Raw genomic sequence first — 20719 nt, forward strand, 5'->3', positions numbered from 1 at the left:
TTCACTTCTCCTGGCAATTCATTTCTCCTGGCCCGTTCACTGCTCCTGGCTGGTTCACTGCTCCTGCCCCATTCACCGTTCACTGCTCCTGCCCCGTTCACTGCTCCTGCCCGTTCACTGCTCCTGCCCTATTCACTGCTTGTGCCCCCTTCACCGCTCACTGCTCCTGCCCCGTTCACTGCTCGCTGCTCCTACCCCATTCACCGCTCACTGCTCCAGCCCCATTCACCACTCACTGCTCCTGCTCCGTTCACTGCTCACTGCTCCTGCCCCGTTCACCACTCACTAATCCTGCCCCGTTCACCGCTCCTGCCCCATTCACCGCTCAGTGCTCCTGTCCCTCTCACCGCTCACTGCTCCTGCCCCGCTCAATGCTCAGGCCCCTCTCACTGTTCCTGCCCCACTGACTGCTCCTGCCCCGTTCACCGTCCAGCCCCAATCACTGCTCCTGCCCTGCTCACTGCTCCAGCCCCGCTCACTGCTCCTGGCCCGTTCACCGCTCCTGCCCCGTTTACTGCTCCCGCCCAGTTACCGCTCTAGCTTATGCCCCGTCATCTCCCCTGCCCCGTCACCTCCCCTGCCCCGTCACCTCCCCTGCCCCGTCAACTCTCCTGCCCCGTCAACTCTGCTGGCCTGTCACTTCTCCTGCCCGGTCACCTCTCCTGCCCTAGTACCTCTCCTTTCCTGTCGTTTCTTCTAACCAGTCACTGCTCCTGCCCAGTTCACTCTGTGCACAACAGTGACAAATTACACAAGGTGTCAAATTCCCCAAAGTACTCTGTTTGGGGAAAGCTCATCTGTAATCACCAACTCTAATATCACTGGCACTTGATATGCTAAAGGCTGAGAGCGAGCGCATTGTCATTCGAAGGGAGATAATCAGCCTCAATCGCAATGACAATAGGCCTGCCCTCCGTCTGTGCGAGCTCAGGGAGGGGCTGCTACAGCCTCTGGAGTTCAACTGAGAAGTGCGAGCAGCACCTGGAAGCTGAATGAAAAAGTTATCGTTTGCCGTCCTGGGTCGATATTTTGGAAGAAAGAAGTAGGGAAACGGACTGAAATAATTTTTAGAAAAAGGGGCACGCCGTGCCCTTCCGTCCCCGCCCACTTCTACCACTGTTGTTAAGGGATGTCACTTGCTTAACATTTAACTTGCAGTCATCCATGCATGTAGTTAAAGATTCTTCCAAGGCTCAGACTCTACTTGTAAAATTAGTTAGGGTAACTCTCAAGTAGTCATCTAGTGCATACAATTTGGCATTTAACTTACTTAAATCACTCAGTGTGCAGGGATGTTTACTAGTTAGGGATTTTTCCTTGCTGCCTAGCATGTGTAAAGATTGATATTTACCCCTGTTAACCAGCTTTCTACGAGGTTTAGAGGGTATCGCCCTGGGTTCTGATGAAAATTCCTCAATTATATTAGGGAGAGTATATGGATTTCTAGAGCGTTTCATGAGCTAAATTGTCTACTCTGCAATTCTGAAGGAGGACCACATGTACCCTGTGCAGCCTCACCTGTATATAAAACTTGGCAGGGACAGGGAGCCAATGCAGTCTCTTGAGTAGCTCCGAAGCTCTTGCCCTTCTTGCGAAGGGCAAGAGCTTCGGAGCTACTCAAGAGACTGCATTGGCTCCCAGTCTCTAAGAGAATTACTTTTAAGGTCTTGGCCCTTGCCTGTGGAAAAAGGTAGGGCTATGACCTTTTTCAGGATTTGCCCGGCGCTAACCGCCTTTGTACCATTCAAATTACCAAGCAATGAGGCAGGCGCCGGAGACCAGAAGGCAGGAAACAGAAGTTTTATTCCGACGGAGCAGAACACATCAGATCAGACAACAAGGTATCGTCTCAAGGTGCTCTCACAGCCTCTCTGAGGCCTGGCCTCTTATACACTGGTTTATGGCATGTCACCTTTCTTTATTACAATCATAACATTGTGAAGTAAGGGAAAAGACATCCCCATAATCCTCGTGTCAATCCCACCCCCATATACCTTCACAATAGAGGTCCTCAACCTGCTGATAAGAGGAGGGGGTCATCACGCAGCTGAGTGTTCCGCCAAGTCTTAGGATGTGTGCACCTGATCATATCCCAGGGGGTGGGGAGGCCCTGATCAACAGTGTGTCCTTTGAAGAGGGGCGACTCCATACAATGAGGGGCAGTAAATGGTATCTCCCGGCTTAGGTGATGGCCTCGGACCTGTGTGGACAGTCGGGCACGGGGTAAGGGGTCATCAAAGGAGTGGTATTCATGCCGCGTGGACAATTGAGCGCGGAGGGAAGGTTTATCAACAGAGGGGCATTCATGGGAGGAGAGGAGGTGCTGGTCAGGCGCAGGCGTGACTCCCAAGGACAGGGTCATGCAGAAGGGTTAGGCTCATGAGAGGGAGGGAGGGGGAGCCAGGATGCGCGGAGGATGCTTGCTGGGTCAGAGGGGTGCGCTGGCGATAGATCGCGGACAGGGAGACCATGATACCTAAAATGGCCGTTGTGCGCGCTGTACGTGGGTGACAAGCTGGCGCAGATGATGTTCAGCTCGAAAACTAAAATTCCACAGTCCTCCCTTTTAACATGTCTCGCCAACTTGTCAGTTCGGATTTATCCCCATAAGGCCACGTATTTATACTTCATAAAGGGGACTCATGTGCTCATTTCGGAAGTCCAAAGTCTTTGGGCACATATAGTTAGAAACTAAACTGCACAAAGATGGCAGACATTGGATACCTAAACAACACCCACATAGTATCACAACAGGTATCAGTATGAAGGAAAACAACCTCCAACCCCAGTCCTTCAAAGTGTCCCAAAACCAGCTCCCAAGCGACCATCCGTCTTGTTCTTGGTGAACCTCCGAGGAAAGTCTGTGGAGGTGCTCAATTGCTTTGTATACGGAAGGCGAGTTATCTGGCACGTAGGTGCAGCAGCTAGATCCGATGATGCGGCATGCTCCTCCTCGATCGGCTAGGACCACATCTAGAACAAGGCGGTTTTGAAGGGTCACAAGGCGGACCGCCTGAAGCTCCGCTGTGTTGTTAGCCAGGATGCCAGCCGTGATGTTGATCGTTGTTTCCACTGCCTGGGTCAGGTGTCGGATAGCGCGGCTGTTTGCCATTGGGCCCCACAGAGGAACAAGTCCCTTTGCTGCATCTAGGAACTGTGCTCCAGTGGAGTCGGCTTGTCCAATGTCATCTGCGCGCCTCCGCCGGTGATGGTTGGCAGGGGCTACATACGTGGGGGGAAGAACGAAGGCAATGTAACAGATACCCTTCCAACCTTTCGGGAGCCAGGTGTAAGCTTTGGTGCCACACACAAAGTACATATTTGGAGAAGCAACAAAGGAAGGGGGATCAACTGAGTCCAATGTTCTGGTGATTCGGCAGGAACTGTGACCCACCAGCTGTGTTCCCTGGCCTTCGAGACACACAAGACCTGTGACATTGATAACAGACAGAGCCACAGTCAGAGTGGCGGTAGTTTGTTTTCGCAGATGAGAGAAGGTGGATCTAGCTGGATTGTGGAGTACCTGTACTTCGACTCGTTCTTTGGCTGGAATGTCTTTAAGGAAGGTGGCGCCTGTGAGCGCAGGACACAGGGCAGCAGTGGTCTTTCCGGTTTTGTTCAACCAGAACCCAGAGTAGAAGTGCGACACTGTCTGGCTGGAAGTGGCGTTGTCCTTGTGGCTCTCTTGCATGAGGATCAACCAGGCGAGGCAGGAGCCGTGCACTGAGAAAGGAGAAGGGATGAAGGGGATGGAGTGTCCAGTGGCATGCGGGAGCAACCCGCAGATCCAGCAGTTCGTAGCATTTGCAGCAAGGTTGTGTTGGTGCAACAGTTGCACGAAGGAATTGTTCCAAAATTCCCTGCGCCTTTCTCGGAGCTGAGGCGACAGGGAGATTAGGTGATGCTCTTTCAGGGGTGTTGGTTGTGCAGTAGGTAGCAATGCCTCATGAGCCGGTGTGCATCACAACCTCTTGCACTTTGCATAGACAATTTTTTCAGTTTTGGTCCATTTTTGTTGTCACCTCACACCCCAGATAACATTATGGGCATTGATTTGCTTAAATACTTTCGAGCAACGATACGCTGCGCTCCCGAAGGAGTGCGGGTTATTTTGAATGACAATTACCCAGATTCAGACAGATTTTGTACCATGAAGGAAATTGAAGCATTAGCCTCTCTCCCTCACACGTTGTGGGCGACCTCAGATACGGATGTGGGACAGATCCTTATTCCACCTATTCGAATTACTGTCAAGGAGGGAGTACTTTTGCCACGTGTACCACAGTATAAGATTTCTAGGGAAGGTGAAATTGCCTTCACACATATCGTTCAGGATTTGATCGTTGCAGGAGTAGTGGAGGAAGTTCCTTACAATGTTTGTAACAGCCCTATTCTTCCGATCCTTAAGAAAGATACTGACAACAAAATCTATCGATTTATTATTGATTTGAGAGAAATTAACAACATTGTCGTTCCCCAATACCCGGTGGTGTCTGATATCACGACATTGCTTACATTTGTCCCCCCAACAGCGACGACCTTCACTGTAATTGATTTAAAAAATGCATTCCTTTCCATTCCCATCCATCCCAACAGTAGATATTTATTTGGCTTTACGTTAAATAATAAATCGTATAGATTTTGTCGTGTTCCTCAAGGTTACACAGAAAGTCCTAGCATCTATAGTCAGGCTTTAAAAAGACAGCTTGATTCTTTCGAATTGCAATCTGGTGTAGCCCTTATACAGTATGTTGACGACCTCCTGTTGGCTGCAGACACTTATGCACAATGTGAGGAGAGTACACTGGCTTTACTTTCCTTTCTTGCTCAGAACAATCATAAAGTCTCTAGAAAAAAGCTTCAATATTGTAGACCCAAGGTGACCTACCTCGGTCATCTTTTGTCTAAGGAGGGGCGCGCATTAACATCAGATCGAATTCAGTCAATTCTAGACACACCAATCCCCCGTACTCAAAGAGATGTACGCGCCTTCATAGGATTAACGTCCTTTTGTAGACAGTGGATCATGGGGTGTTCGCACATTATAAAACCTTTGTTAGCATTATTGTCCAAAACTACACCAATGCCCCTTGAATGGACAGATGAATGTCAAAATGCTTTTGAACAATTGAGACAGGCCCTTGGCTCTGCACCCGTGTTAGGTACACCAGACTACTCAAAGATTTTCACATTGTACGTGCACGAGAAGGATGGGTGCGCGTTATCAGTGTTAGTGCAAGCACACAGGGATAAGCAGAGGCCATGCGCGTATTTCTCAGCCATTCTTGATCCTGTAGCACGAGGATTACCTGGGTGTTTTCGAGCAGTTGCAGCAACAGCAGTAGCTATACGGCAGAGTGAGGGAATAGTGTTATCGCACAAACTGTTGGTGCTAGTTTCCCATGCAGTAGATGCCCTGTTAAATCAGACAAAGACTCAATATCTTACCAGTGCACGTTTAACAGGATTTGAGCTTACTCTTTTGGCACCACATATCACACTAAAAAGATGTGCTACTCTGAACCCTGCCACTTTATTGCCCTATCTGGTTGAAGAGGGGCAGGAAGACAAACATCATGATTGTGTTTTCCTGACCGAGGAACAGACAAAAGGTTGTGTCGACTTACAGGATATGCCACTTCCAGATGTGGATGGGGAACTGTGGGTTGATGGATTGTGTTTGAGGCTGCCAGATGGCACGACTTCCGCAGCATATGCGATCACGACACTTAAGACAGTGGTAGAAACAGCACGAATACCACAGAAATCGGCTCAAGCAGCAGAGCTGATAGCCTTGACAAGAGCCTGCGAACTGAGTGCTGGCCTATGTTTGAACATCTACACAGACAGCCGGTACGCCTTCGGAGTAGCGCATGACTTCGGGCTACTCTGGAGAGAACGTGGGTTTTTGACCTCTCCTGGAGTTCACATTATGCACGGAGAATTGGTGCGTGATCTCCTAAATGCGTTGCTTTGCCCAAAGAAAGTAGCGATAATTAAATGCAGTGCACATAAAAAGATCACTGATGAAGTAGGACAGGGCAATGCTTTTGCAGACAGTATAGCAAGACAAACAGCTATGTCTCGAAATGACTCCCCCATGTACGCAGTGAAGTCGCAGGCCGAGCGATGGCACGATGCTAGAACAGAGATACTAGATATCCAAAAATCAGCGACTGAAGCAGAACTTGTAACATGGGCAGCCGAAGGGATACTGGATGACGAGGGTTGTTGGAGGAGTAAGGACATGGAGAGATGGAAATTGCCCGCAGCTTACTTGCAGGTGATGGTTCAGATGACACACGGGTTAGCGCATGTGGGGGCTCTCGCAATTACTCGATTGTTAACGCGAGTTTGGGAGCATCCTGAGATTGCCAATACTGCTAAGAGAGTAGTGCAGACCTGTTTGATATGTTTACAACACAATCCTGCGAAAGGGACGCATACTCCGAAAGGAGGTTTCGTTCCACCTTCTGCACCATTCGAGGTACTTCAAATGGATTATATCCAGCTTGAGCGCTGCAATAACCTTAAGTATGTCTTAGTGGTGGTGTGTGCCTTTAGCAAATGGGTCGAGGCCTTCCCCACGAAAGATAATACAGCTTTGACAACAGCTAAGGTTTTGCTCAAAGAGTACTTCCCTCGATTTGGAGTTTGCAAATTTTTGTGGAGCGATAATGGTCCCCATTTCGTTGGGAAAATTGTGGAGTATGTACTGAAGGGGCTGGGGATCCAGCAGAAGTTTCATGCTGTGTTCCACCCTCAGTCAGCAGGTCTTGTCGAGCGGTACAATGCTACGTTGAAGTTGAAACTGGCTAAGATTGTGGTGTCCACGTCATTGAAGTGGCCGGATGCCTTGCCGTTAGCATTGCTTTCTCTTAGATCAGTGCCCCACGCTCGAACTGGCCTCACACCATATGAAGTGGTGTTTGGAAGGCCTATGAACATATGGGGAGTTCCTAAGCCGCGATTGATACATGATGTGCCTTGTATAATGATGAACGATTATTTGGCACGATTAACAAATGATTTGCTTTCTATCCATCAACAGGTTCGAGAAGCGCTCCCTGACAATTCCATTGGAGAGGCTCACAATCTTCGTCCTGGCGACTTTGTGATGGTGAAGTCGTTTGAGAGGGCAAATAGCTTGGAACCGAGGTGGCGTGGCCCCGAGCAAGTCCTCCTGGCAACTCGAACGGCTGTGCGAGTGACCAACAGAAAGCGGTGGGTGCATTCAACTCACTGCCGTCGCTTCTCTCCGGACCTGGTAAATCCTACCGTGCTGTCCAACTACAAAGAAATTTTGGATAAAGAAAAGAGCCCAGCTGCGACATCGGCCGAAGCTGAGGGAGCCTTCCCGGACCACACTGTTTCTGGACGACAGCGCTACAATCTGCGGCCGAGATAGGAAGAAGATTTTTTTTTTGTGCGAGACTGGTTGGTTACCGCTCTGGGGTTTGTGAAATGGAAGCCGGGAATCTCAAGGGGGGGGGATCCGTTCTGCCAAGAGTAGCGACACCCGTCTTGACCCTGGAGAAGAAAACAACGGCTACCTCGGAGCTCAGCAGCACTGTTTTGTTTTTAATTTTTGTAGTTGTATATTCGAGACTATTTGAGACATTGTGAACTTTGAACTATGGCTTCTTCTGCATCACGAGACAAGAGAATTCTTGGTGCCATTTTGTTCGTACTGACAATTGTGGTGATAGCAGTAATAGCCTGGGTAGTAGAACTTGTGGTGCCTGTACGAGAACATTTGCTGCCGACTACCCCGGCTCCATCTGAACATTTTCACTTCACCTTACCCTACCATGAAGAGCGGCACCAACAGACTTACTTGAACAATAGCTTCATTCAAATCTTGCATCATACTCACAATATGACGAACACTTCTAACTGTTGGGTGTGTGGGATGTTGCCTGGTCATCAGAAAAAAGGGGGCACCCCGCTCATCCCACTCCCATTCTCACACAATGGTTCCTGCAACGCCTGGTATACTCTTCTATTCACTTTACGATGGCCAACGAAAGGGGGGGTGCTTTTCCGTTTGAACGAGATTTGTTATCATGACCGGGATGGGTATCCACGAGCTGAGGGTACTCGATTTGAATGGGAAGAGTACCACCCCGATAATGTATCTGCACCCCGCGTTTACAGCAATCAAAGGAATATTAATATGTCCAGTTCACATGTTATTAATGTCATTAATACTAAGGCTGATCTCTGCATATGTAATAAAGGTACAATCCTGGTGGGGAAAAGTGAATGTAACACCACACTTACATTTGACAGTCCGAATGGCATATCATTTGTGGCATCTCGAAATACCTACTTTATCTGTGGAAATAAAGGTTATCATCAGCTCCCTTTAGGATGGTTAGGCACATGTTATGTATCTTTTGTATTGCCCCCTGTATTCATTGCCCCACCAATGTACCATAATGATTATGTGCTCTACCATGACTTTGTACTAAATCGTGTTAAGCGTGCTGTGGTCTTGGATGATATTGACCAGACCGATACTGCCTTACAACAGTATGTAGATTTTAATCTGGGATTGTTCTCTTTTGTGGGGGCTGCTTGAATAGTCGGAAAATACGACGATTGACTCGTGTAGTTGAGGCTGTAGCTAATGACACTGCAATTGCCCTAGGGAATATCACAGAAGAACTGCAAATTTCTAGAATTGTTACGCTTCAAAATCGCATGGTTCTTGATGTGGTTCTAGCTGATCGAGGGGGGGCATGTAGAATTATCGGAAGTAGCTGTTGCGTATACGTGCCAGATAATTCGCCATCTGTTTATGATGCAATTTCAAAACTTCACAAGATAGCTGCTGAAATACACCCGGACAATGGCACTTGGACTCTTTCAGGGTGGTTCTGGTCAATGCTTAGCACATCGGGTTGGAAGCTGTTGACAATTTTATGTATTGTAGTTGGGATACTATTCTTTGTCTGTTTATGTATACAATGTGGCCCTTCCTTATGTTCTATGTGTTTATCAGTGTGTATTCCATCTAGACGAGCTCTTGCCCAAAAAGAAATGATGCTTCATACAGAAGTAGCTCAAATAATGCTAATTGATATTGAAGATGAGTATCCCGATTACATCCACTATGAGGTAGCTTCAGCTAAACGCTAAAAGGGTCGTCTGTCGTAATTTGACAATGGCCGGGTTAGTGCTTAGCTTTGCTACACGTTATTTCCCTTAACTTGGCCTTACTCGAAAACGCCATTTTTTATATTACGGCGGCCATTTTAGGGAATGAGCGGCCTCGTGGTCAGCATGCCCCTTAGTCCGTTGTCCGTACCACTGACCACTCGAGTTTGCCCAGCAACAGGCTATTTTTAGTAACGGTCAAGCCTGTACATGCGCAGTTCCAACTGACCAGTCACCCCTCAGGAATGTGCCGCCAAACTGACCAGTGGGGTTGTAACCCCTCCCATGAGTTGGCTGTGCTCCAAAAATGACCATATATGTACATAAACTTTGTAACCTTGTACCGCCTATCTTTTTATTACTTGTAAAGTGTATAAAAGAAGGACTCACACCAACGTTCGGTGTGATACTTCTTGCATTGCCGAAGGCTGCTGTAGGAATGTACCACCACCCCATGGGGTCTTAATAAACTTGTCCTTTGTACTTTTCAGTTTCCGTGCCAACAGTTCTTTCGGTGTAAGTGGGTTATCTGCGGAGCATGTAGGCCTTGGGAACCCGATACCACAAATTCTTTGGAGAAAGCCACACACAACTCTTCATTTTGGAGTTTTTGTAAAGCGGAACAATAAAGTTTCCATTCAAATGGCTGCCATCTTAGAAGAAAACGCCACTAGCAACACTTATCTTATCGGCCAAGTGCAAAGCGGAACGATAAAGTTTAGTCGACAGTGGAGCAAGAGTTCCACTATCGCTTCTCTTCATGCTCACGCTTAAATTAAGACCGCCACGACTACATGTGTAACCCCGCAGTCACCTGACCGTCGGTTTCTCCGGACTAGCGTCTGCGCTCTCTGGAGAGGCACCGAAGGGTCGGTAAAAGCCTTTTTCATGTGACACACAAAACCGGAATGCTGGGAATTGTGTTTCTTTGTAGTTTTCAACCAGTCGACTTACGATCACCTGGTCATGCAGGCATGCTGGGAGTTGTAGTTTTTTGTAGTTTTCAGCCAATACGCTCCATATCCGTTATTAATTTTAAAGAAATAGATCATAATATTCATGATGTATATCGAAAAGATGTATATAGAAAAGATTTCATTACATCTTAGAGCCAATGACCATTAGCAAAATTTAATGTAAAACACGCAATCATTTGGCCCTGAAGTCACACCAGGGATCATAGTTTAAGGCCAATGCCAGCATTTAAGCAATATTCTTCTTACTAATAGATGTAATTAGTGGATTTCAACGGACGAATAAGAAGAAAAATACGAATAATAATGACATCCCTACGCTTGGGGACTCATGGCAGGATCATATTTATGCGGATAATGTCAATACATATTGCCAGCAGTCGCATGACCATACATACTGTGGCAAATGGTCTTCATTTTTGGTGGCTGATAATAGTTCCCAATATTTGGCTCATGTGTGTCTAGCAACGGTTCACAGAGAGATATTATGATAAGTACTGGCTGACACTTAACAGCACATTCGCTAAGTGTACGAGTAAAAGGAGTGACTCCATCTTATTTACCTCAACTTACCATATATAAGAGGTACAGGATATAATATTATAAGAAATAATAATGTCAAAAAACTACTAGATGTTGCAAATAGTGTGCCTATAGACTCAGTCAACTCCAGCCGTCTAAAACAGAAAAAAGCAGTAGTAGAGCATTGGAATCAAATTTCTACTGCTTAAGTCTATTGTTATTAGTGGGATTTGTCACATACGGTGGGACTAGAACATAAGAAAAGTCACTTAGATGTCATTAAAACATAATAGGGTCATATTCCCAACAATCGTCTGACATATGGTGTATGTCTTACAGGGTCTGCAGGAGCAAAGAGGTAAAAACCCTCAGAGAGACATCCAGGGTATTGGTTCATTAAGCCCATCTTTGTCGCTGTTTAACTTGTAGACCCATTTTTGTTGCTTCTTGAACAGAAATTTGCCAACATCAGGGCAATGTTCTGGTAACAGAGGCTGTTCAAGAAAGGTCCAAAGGAAATCATTAGGACCGTGTCTGACCTCGAGGAAATGAGATGCCAATCTAGTTGCTTGTTTGCGGCAACGTACCGTACTTTTATGTTCCAGTATTCTTGTTCTTATTTTCCTTGTTGTCATGCCCACGTATCGTTTCTCACATGGACATGTGATTAAATAAATGAGGTTTCTGAATAAAGGCCTAGGCTTTGTAGCGATTTAAAAAGGAGACCCGTTTTTGGCACAGATTGAATTAGCCACATTTTTTAGGAAAGTTAGGCTTCACTATTTTTTTGCCAAACCAACGAGTGTTGAAATGGAAATGGATTAAAATACTGGTTTAAAGAAACCCTCAACATTCAATCCACCTGCCATCGGTCTACCAGCTAAGGTATTGACCTTTAAAGAGGTGGTAGAGAATGACATACACAACCTTTACCAGACTGAGAACAAGCCCTTTTTTAATTTGTCAAAAAAGGAACAGTTGGCTTTCCGAACACTAACATCAAATGAAAATATTAAAATCAAGCCGGCTGACAAAGGCGGTGCTATTGTCATTCTGGACACCGATACCTACCGAAACAAATGTTTGAGGCAATTACTGGACCGGAATGCCTATCGCCCGCTCATGGAGGATCCTACTGAACGGCTACAGAATACCATTTGGCACATGGTAGAAGAGGTAACCTCTGAAGGGTGGATAACATGCCAGGAGGGTCAATATCTTCAAACCACTCACCCAACCATTCCATATTTCTATTGCCTCCCCAAAGTCCATAAACCCCAGAAACCACCACCGGGGCGACCAATTATTTCTGGAATCGGTTCTGTTTTAGAACCACTTTCCACTTTTGTGGATCACTTTTTAAACCCGATGGTCAAAGAAATGCCAACATTTCTTCAAGACACCAAGGATGTCTTGAGGTTGCTTCCAGAAATACAATTTGACAACAAAACGGACATTTTAGATTCCTTTGACGTGGAGTCTTTGTACCCGATACCCCAAACGGAAACACTTGCAGTTGTGGGGCATTTATTAGAACAGAGGGATCTCCAGTCCGTTACGCCTGTATCTTTCATCATGGGCTTAGCAGAAATAGCGATGAAAGACAACTACTTCAGGTTCAAAGACACTACCTACCTACAAACATCTGGGACCAGTATGGGTAGTGTCTTCGCTCCATGTCTCGCTAATCTGTATGTACACAACTTTGAGCAAGTTGAGATACTAACACCGACAAACCCATATCTATTATCGCTTCAAATCTGGAAGCGATATATAGACGACATACTTGTTGTATGGCGGGGGACTGAAGATGACTTACTGGCCTTCCATCGATGGCTTAACAGTCGCAATGCGTATTTAAAATTTACTGTGGAGTACAGTAGCACTGAATTAGCCTTTCTATACCTCAAAATCATTGCAACAGCAAGTGGGCTAGAATCTGAGCTCTACTGGAAGCCCATATCCAAGAATGCTTTACTGAGCTATGAAAGCTGTCATCCTAGGGCCCTGAGGAACAACTTGCCTTTTGGTCAGTTCCTCAGGGACCAGAGAAATTGTTCTAACAAAGAAGCATTCAATGTCCATTCAAAGATCTTGGAGAAGAACCTTCGAGAAAAGAAGTACCCAGAGAAGATCATTCGCCAGTCCAAAAAACGGGCATCCAATAACAAACGAGAAGCCCTTCTCGGAGTGAATGCACCTAAAGAGAAGTCCAATCGGATCACATTTGTGAATACTTTTATTACACAGTCTAATCAGGTGCAAAAGATCATTCTGAGACACTGGTCTATCTTGAATACAGGCGGCGATGAAATCCCTCAGCCCCTGTTTGCGTTCAAGAGAGGACAGAGCTTGAAAGATCAACTAGTCCATACAAGGCCAAAAAACAAGGGACCCAGACAAGTAGGCACTTTGTGGGATTTACCGCTAGTACAAGGCCATCATCCTTGCGGGACTTGTTCTGTTTGCCCACAAACACGTAAATCAGTAACTGTGGATATAGGCACTACTAGACCCTGGCAACAACGCAGTTTTACAAACTGCAATAGTGAGAACCTCATTTATTTAATCACATGTCCATGTGAGAAAAGATACGTGGGCATGACAACAAGGAAAATAAGAACAAGAATACTGGAACATAAAAGTACGGTACGTTGCCGCAAACAAGCAACTAGATTGACATCTCATTTCCTCGAGGTCGGACACGGTCCTAATGATTTCCTTTGGACCGTTCTTGAAGAGCCTCTGTTATCAGAACATTGCCCTGATGTTGGCAAATTTCTGTTCAAGAAGCAACAAAAATGGGTCTACAAGTTAAACTGCGACAAAGATGGGCTTAATGAACCAATACCCTGGATGTCTCTCTGAGGGTTTTTGCCTCTTTGCTCCTACAGACCCTGTAAGACATACACCATATGTCAGACGATTGTAGGGAATATGACCCCATTATGTTTTAATAACATCTAAGTGACTTTTCTGAGGTTCCAGTCCCACAGTATGTGACAAATCCCACTAATAACAATAGACTTAAGCAGTAGAAATTTGATTCCAATGCTCTACTACTGCTTTTTTTCTGTTTTTAGACTGGTGGAGTTGACTGAGTCTGTAGGCACACTATTTGCAACATCTAGTTGTTTTTTGACATTATTATTTCTGATAATTACATATCCTGTACCTCTTATATATGGTGAGTTGAGGTAAATAAGATGGAGTGACTTATTGTACTTGTACACTTAGCGAATGTGCTGTTATGTCAGCCAGTACTTATCATAATATCTCTCGGTGAACTGTTGCTAGACACACATGAGCCAAATATTGGGAACTATTATCAGCCACGAAGAATGAAGACCATTTGCCACAGTATGTATGGTCATGCGACTGCTGGCAATATGTATGGACATTATCCGCACAAATGTGATCCTGCCATGAGTCCCCAAGCATAGGGATGTCATTATTTTTCTTATTTTTCTTCTTATTCGTAGGTTGAAATCCACGAATTACATCTATTAGTAAGAAGAATATTGCTTAAATGCTGGCATTGGCCTTAAACTATGATCCCCGGTGTGACTGCAGGGCCAAATGATCGCGTGTTTTACATGAAATTTTGCTAATGGTTATTGTCTCTAAGATGTAATGACATCTTTTCTATTTACATCTTTTCTATATACATCGTGAATATTATGATCAATTTCTTTAAAATTAATAACAAATATGGAGCATATTGGCTGAAAACTACAAGAAACTACAACTCCCAGCATGCCTGCATGACCAGGTGATCGTAAGTCGACTGGTTGAAAACTACAAAAAACCACAATTCCCAGCATGGCGGTTTTGTGTGTCACATGTCTCTACCCCAATAGGAATTAAAAACGGCTTTTACCGACCCTTCGGTGCCTCCCCAGAGAGCGCAGACGCTAGTCCGGAGACACCGACGGTCAGGTGAGTGCGGGGTTACACATGTAGTCGTGGTGGTCTTAATTTAAGCGTGAGCATAAAGAGAAGCAATAGTGGAACTCTTGCATCACTGTCGACAAAACTTTATCGTTCCGCTTTGCACTGGGCCGATAAGATAAGGGTTGCTAGTGGGGTTTTCTTCTAAGATGGCAGCCATTTGAATGGAAACTTTATTGTTCCGCTTTACAAAAACTGCAAAATGAAGAGTTGTGTGTGGCTTTTTCCAAAGAAGGTAGCCACAATAAACACTTACTTTTTTGTTTTCACCTTCACTCGGGATATGATAACTGATAACTGGCTGCAAATACAATATTGTCTTATTGTGTTATAAGTTGCGGCAAGACAATAACGGGCTGAAATCACAAACATTAAATGAGCACGAACGAGTAGGCATGCGTTTGTCTATAAGCCGGTCCGCAATTACAGCTCATGCAACATTGTCTAATTGTGTTGCAAGTTGCGGCAAGACAATAATGGGCTGAGACGACAAACATTGAACGAGTACGAAGGAGTAGGCATGCGTCTGTCTATAAGCCGGGCCGCAATTACAGCTCCTTTTTAAGTGAGCGTGTATACTAAGATCATTCCATATCAACTAAACAATGGCTTAAGATTTTATCAGCAAGCATGTTTAAAGTTTAAATGTTATTGTTCCGGGTTGATGTGAGGAACACAATCTCAAATGGTCCGTATAAATAACACTATGTAGCAGAATATGTAATCAAGGTGACATTGATGTAAGAAATATGGTGTACCATCAACGTTTAAGAAATGATTATGAGATTGGTTGAGTCCTGTATTTTACAAATATGTGACTCACTTTACATAACAATGACATAGCCTTTTGAATGACTCTCTATTTTTAATCCAGAGCGGTGCTCCTCTATACCTGAGCTGCAGTCGGGTGGGGTGAAGCGCAATCACCACAACTAATGGGTGAGTGGCAACATATATCCTGTAGTACTATAATTATGATATACAGTGATAGTCTAACATGATGTTACAAACTTAACACATTAATGCATTGTTAATTTGACATAATCTTGTCAATTTTCTGTTTTATGTCTAATGTTTCTCCTGTGGGTGCCATGTCCTCAATGTGATGTGGTGATAGTCTGTGGTGGAGTACATAACCTGAAAATTGCAGGTGATATTTGATATTTTTATTTGCACATTAAGCAGTAGTTAACATCAGGTCCTAAAGAAAGCATTGGTACATTTCCACTTAAATGCTGAAACATGTCGACCATTATTACTCACAGATATTATGTTAAATCTGTTATTTCACGTTAGGTTTTAAACTTGGAGAACTGGGAGATAATATTAAACTTAAACATCTACTCAGTTTATCCAATGTTACTCGTTTTCACTGAATATTATTGTTTCACTCACTTTTAGCACTGCTTATACAATGGCGATTTACAATTAAAAATTCTTCACGTAACCACCCTTCTCGGTAACACATTTTGTTAAGGTTCTAACACAGCCTTGAGAATAACTGTAGGTTGTGTTCTTTGTCTCCTGGGCAAGGAGAACCCCCATGATGTTAAAAAGGGCGCTACAAAGTGGCTTCTGATGTCAAGTCAAGTCAAGTCATAAAATTTGTATAGCGCACTACATACCCAGAGGGTTTCAAGGCGCTTAGGAAGGGGAGGAGGATTATTTGTCAAATATCCACGTTTTAAGCTGCTTTCTGAACGCTAGGTGATTCTGGGTGAGGCGAAGGTAAGCGGGGAGTGAGTTCCATGTTTTGGCAGCCAGGTATGAAAAGGATCTGCCTCCCATGGTGGTCTTGTTGATGCGAGGTACAGTGGCGAAGGCTTGGCTGGAAGAGCGAAGTTGGCGGGAGGGGGTGTAGAAGGACAGTCGAGAGTTGAGGCAATCTGGTCCGATGTCGTAGAGTGATTTGTGTGCGTGGGTAAGCAGTCGGAAAGTGATCCTCTTATTGACGGGTAGCCAGTGGAGGTCTTTAAGGTGACCAGAGATGTGTTCGTTGCGTGGGATGTCTAGTATGAGCCTGGCTGAGGCGTTTTGGATTCGTTGTAGTTTCTTCTGGAGTTTAGCGGTGGTGCCTGCGTAGAGGGTGTTTCCGTAGTCCAGTCGGCTCGTGACTAGAGCGTGGGTGACTGTTTTTCTTGTTTCGGAGGGGATCCAGCTAAATGTTTTTCTGAGCATGCGAAGAATGTTAAAGCAGGAAGAGGATACGGCGTTGACTTGTCTGTTCATGGAGAGTGAAGAATCCAGGATGACGCCAAGGTTCCGTGCGTGGTCTGTCGGGATGGGTGCTTTTCCGAGGGCTTCCGGCCACCAGGAGTCGTCCCATGCAGAGGGGGATGTACCTAAGATGAGGACTTCTGTTTTGTCTGAATTCAGTTTCAGGCGGCTTTGTTTCATCCATTCGGCGACTTCTTTCATTCCTTCGTGTAGGTTAGTTTTGGCGGTGCTGGGGTCCTTGGTGAGAGAAAGGATCAGTTGAGTGTCGTCCGCGTAAGAGATGATGTTGAGGTTGTGTTGGCGGGCGATGGCCGCGAGGGGGCTCATGTATACGTTGAAGAGGGTGGGACTGAGTGAGGATCCTTGAGGTACGCCGCAGATGATTTCAGAGGCCTCGGACTTGAATGGTGGGAGGCGGACTCTCTGGGTTCTTCCGGTGAGGAACGAGGTGATCCATTCCAGTGCTTTTCCTTGGATTCCGATGTTTCTGAGGCGTTGTAAAAGGGTGCTGTGGCAGACTGTGTCGAAGGCTGCAGAGAGGTCGAGGAGGATGAGGGCGACTGTGTCTCCATTGTCCAGTAGAGTTCGAATGTCGTCTGTTGCTGCGATGAGGGCGGTCTCAGTGCTGTGTTTGGCTCGGAAGCCAGATTGTGAGGGGTCGAGTGATTTGTTGGCTTCGAGGAAGGCGGCGAGCTGGTTGTTGACGGCTTTCTCGATGACTTCGGCCGGGAATGGAAGAAGCGAGATGGGGCGGTAGTTTTTGAGTTCGGTGGGGTCTGCTGTTGGTGGGAATATTCACCCATGCCCTTGAGTCTTAGCTCAATCTTGTCACACTTTGTTGCACTTTTGGGTCTCCACTGTGTCTTCCCATTCTGTTGAGGTCTTTATCCACAGTTGAGTTACATTATTATCGGACTCCTAGATACTATTTATGTTATAAGTGTTTTATATTGGGGTATGTATCTAGTTTGGGTCGTTAAACTTGCCCTAGGACCCTCCGATTAAGTGTTTAGTTCTGTGGCCTAATAACCCGCCAGGAGGAATATGACAAATACGCATATGTTGGATTAATATTGTGTGGTCTGATCGTATACATTTTTATATGAATTTATACTCGTTCTTATGAAACTCGTGTGTAGTCTATTTGTGGTGTCACCACTGGGTTGCTGTGAGCGTGGTTGCAAATACTTTACACATTTGCCTTAAAGATAAGCCTGGTGGCTCCTGCCTAGCTACCAAGGGGGCAAGCAGGGGCTATCTGAGAAGCTGTCCTTCTTTTCTCTGACGTGGAAACTAGGGTCCCTATTTGGCCGAAGGTACCTACTTCAGCCAACCAGGGATCCCAGTTCTAACATTTGGAGGTCAGCGGTGTGGGATTTGAATGTGTATTTGCAAATGCACCCACAGTGATTGGTGTACCTCACAAGTATAGAGTAGACCACAACACAACCACATATTTTGTTTTTGATTTTTTGGTTTTATTTTTGAGCAACCTTTAAACCACACATCATATCTCGAAGCAGTCAAGTTGCCAGTGAGGCTGCAGATTTAGAGTTCGACATTGAAGCATTGCTTACCTACAAAGTTGATCAATTGAGGCAATTCTGCAGTGCTTTGGGATGTCCCATGAAAAGTAGCGCCAAGAAGAAGGAGCTGCAAAGTGCCTTGAGGGCCTTTTGGGAAGCTAAAGGGGCTCTGGAGGTGGGTGATGTTGAGGTAGATGAGGATGCCTCTGGGAATGGATTTGGTCCACAGGATGTGCCAGTGGTTGGACCAGCTTCAGGGGCTGGTAGTAGCCATTCAGGGAGGAGTTTTACACCAGAGGAGTTGGAGGAAAAGCGAAGAGTCAGAGAGCATGAGTTGGAGGTTTTAAAACTTAAAACTCAAACAGAAGAGAAGAAGCTGCTCATTGAAAGTGAAAAGCGAGCAGAGGAGAGCAGGAACACTCTGGCCTTCGAAGATAAAAAAATTCTCTTTGCTCATGAGTTAAGCCTGAGGGAACTGGACAGTAAGGTTAAAAAGGCAGAGTCCAGTTTGAATGTTGGCACCGTACAGACAGTGCCAAGTGACTATGAAATTCACGGGTGGATGTGTGAATCGTCATTGAAACTCAACGGTTCCAAAACCGAGGTGATGCTCATGGGCAAACAATGTGCGACTATCCCCCCGTCGATCTGGCCAGACGTGTTCGGGGAAATCCCCTCCCCGAAACACGAAATCAAGACCCTCGGAGTCTGGCTAGAACCCGACCTCTCAATGAAGACCCAAGCGGCCAAAACCGCTGGGACCTGTCTTGGGCTTCTGCGGACTATCCGCAAAATTCTCCCCCTCCTACCGCCCGTATCCAGGAAACTACTAGTACAGGGCCTCATAATGTCGCGGTTAGACTACAGCAATTTGGTCTACCTAGGTGCGCCGGAAGCCACCTTAGCAAGACTGCAAAGAACCCAGAATGCTGCAGCTTGCTTAATCATGAGCTTACCTCCTAGAGTGTCCGCCAAACCCGCCATCAAGGCTCTGCACTGGCTGCCAGTCCGCCAAAGGGTGGAGTTTAAGGCCATGTGCACGGCCCATAAACTAATCAATGGATCGGGACCTGCGATCCTCAGCGGTTTGGTCACTCCCTACATTGCACCGAGGGCCCTACGGTCTGAGAACGAGCACCTGGCCAACATCCCCAAATTCAAGAGAACACGTACTGGAGGCCGACGTTTCACTGTAAAAGCCTCTGCGGGTTGGAACTCTCTCCCACGCTCCCTCAGACTGGAGTCCAACCACCTGACGTTCAGGAAAAAACTTAAAACCCTTCTGTTTCCTAAATAAACCCTCCACCCCTTCCCCTCAGCAGGACTCAAGCTTAACAGCGCGGGGATGCCTTCGGGTCACCAGGCGCTATACAAGTTGCTAAATAATAATAAATAAATAAAATATGAGTACAAGTGTGCACTGGATAACTGGGTGTTGGTGAGCATGGCAAATGATTTGAAGGGGTTGCTCAACCTTACCCCTAGGGAGCCTAGGCCTAATAATTGTTTTCCAGGATTGCGCCACCCCGTTTTAGGGTGAGAGCTCTTTGATTACCGGAAGCTGGCACAAGAGCCGGAACCCTGGGTATGGGTCCAAGGGCCTGATAAGGCCTGAGAGAGTGAAGAGAGGTTAAGTAAAACTGTTTGGGCCCAGATTAGTAGGGGGGCATGTGTGCTAGCACCCTGTCTCAAAGGAGAGGGAGGGAGTGTAAGCAGTGTCCCCAAGGGTTCACCACCCCACCCCAGAGACTGGAGGGTTCCTTACAGGAGCACCAGGTAGGAGGCCTAGTGCCTTCTTTCCAGCTGTGCGAGGAAGAAAACCTAGCATCAGGAGGGCGTGGGGCATCTGTCATGGGAGCTCCAGCGGTCCTGAAGTTTGTGGGTGCCATTCCTAAATGGCAGACACAGAAATCTAAATGGAAGGATAGGGAGGAAGGTGTCCCTCTGTGGGAAAACCAGTGGGACTGTGTCCAGCCAGTAGGGCTGGGTCTCCTAGGAGTGACCAGGGTACACCCATGTCTAACCTGGAGGACAGTATAACTGGGGACATCATCCTGGCTGTTGGGTCTTCCTGTGATACGTCTCTAGGTGGGGGTTGGCAAGGGACCAACACCCCAAGAGAGGTCCCAACTGTCTGGAAGTACCCATGGGGAGGCATAGTTGGCTCAAGAAGTAGTGACCAAGAGAATCCCCTGGGGTCAGGAAGGCATAGAGCCGGAGGGTGTTTCTGTGGTAGCGGGCCTGCGTCCGTGTTCTATCTCCGCATGCAGGGAAGTCCATCAAGGTAGTTGATTGGTCTACCCTGGATTTTGGCTGGGAGGGGGTTGTGTAGGACTTGGCCTTTTTTGGCTAAAGTTCCCTAAACTT

The sequence above is a fragment of the Lissotriton vulgaris genome, chromosome 1_1 (genome assembly GCF_964263255.1).
Source record: "Lissotriton vulgaris chromosome 1_1, aLisVul1.2, whole genome shotgun sequence".
Lineage (NCBI taxonomy): Eukaryota > Metazoa > Chordata > Amphibia > Caudata > Salamandridae > Lissotriton > Lissotriton vulgaris.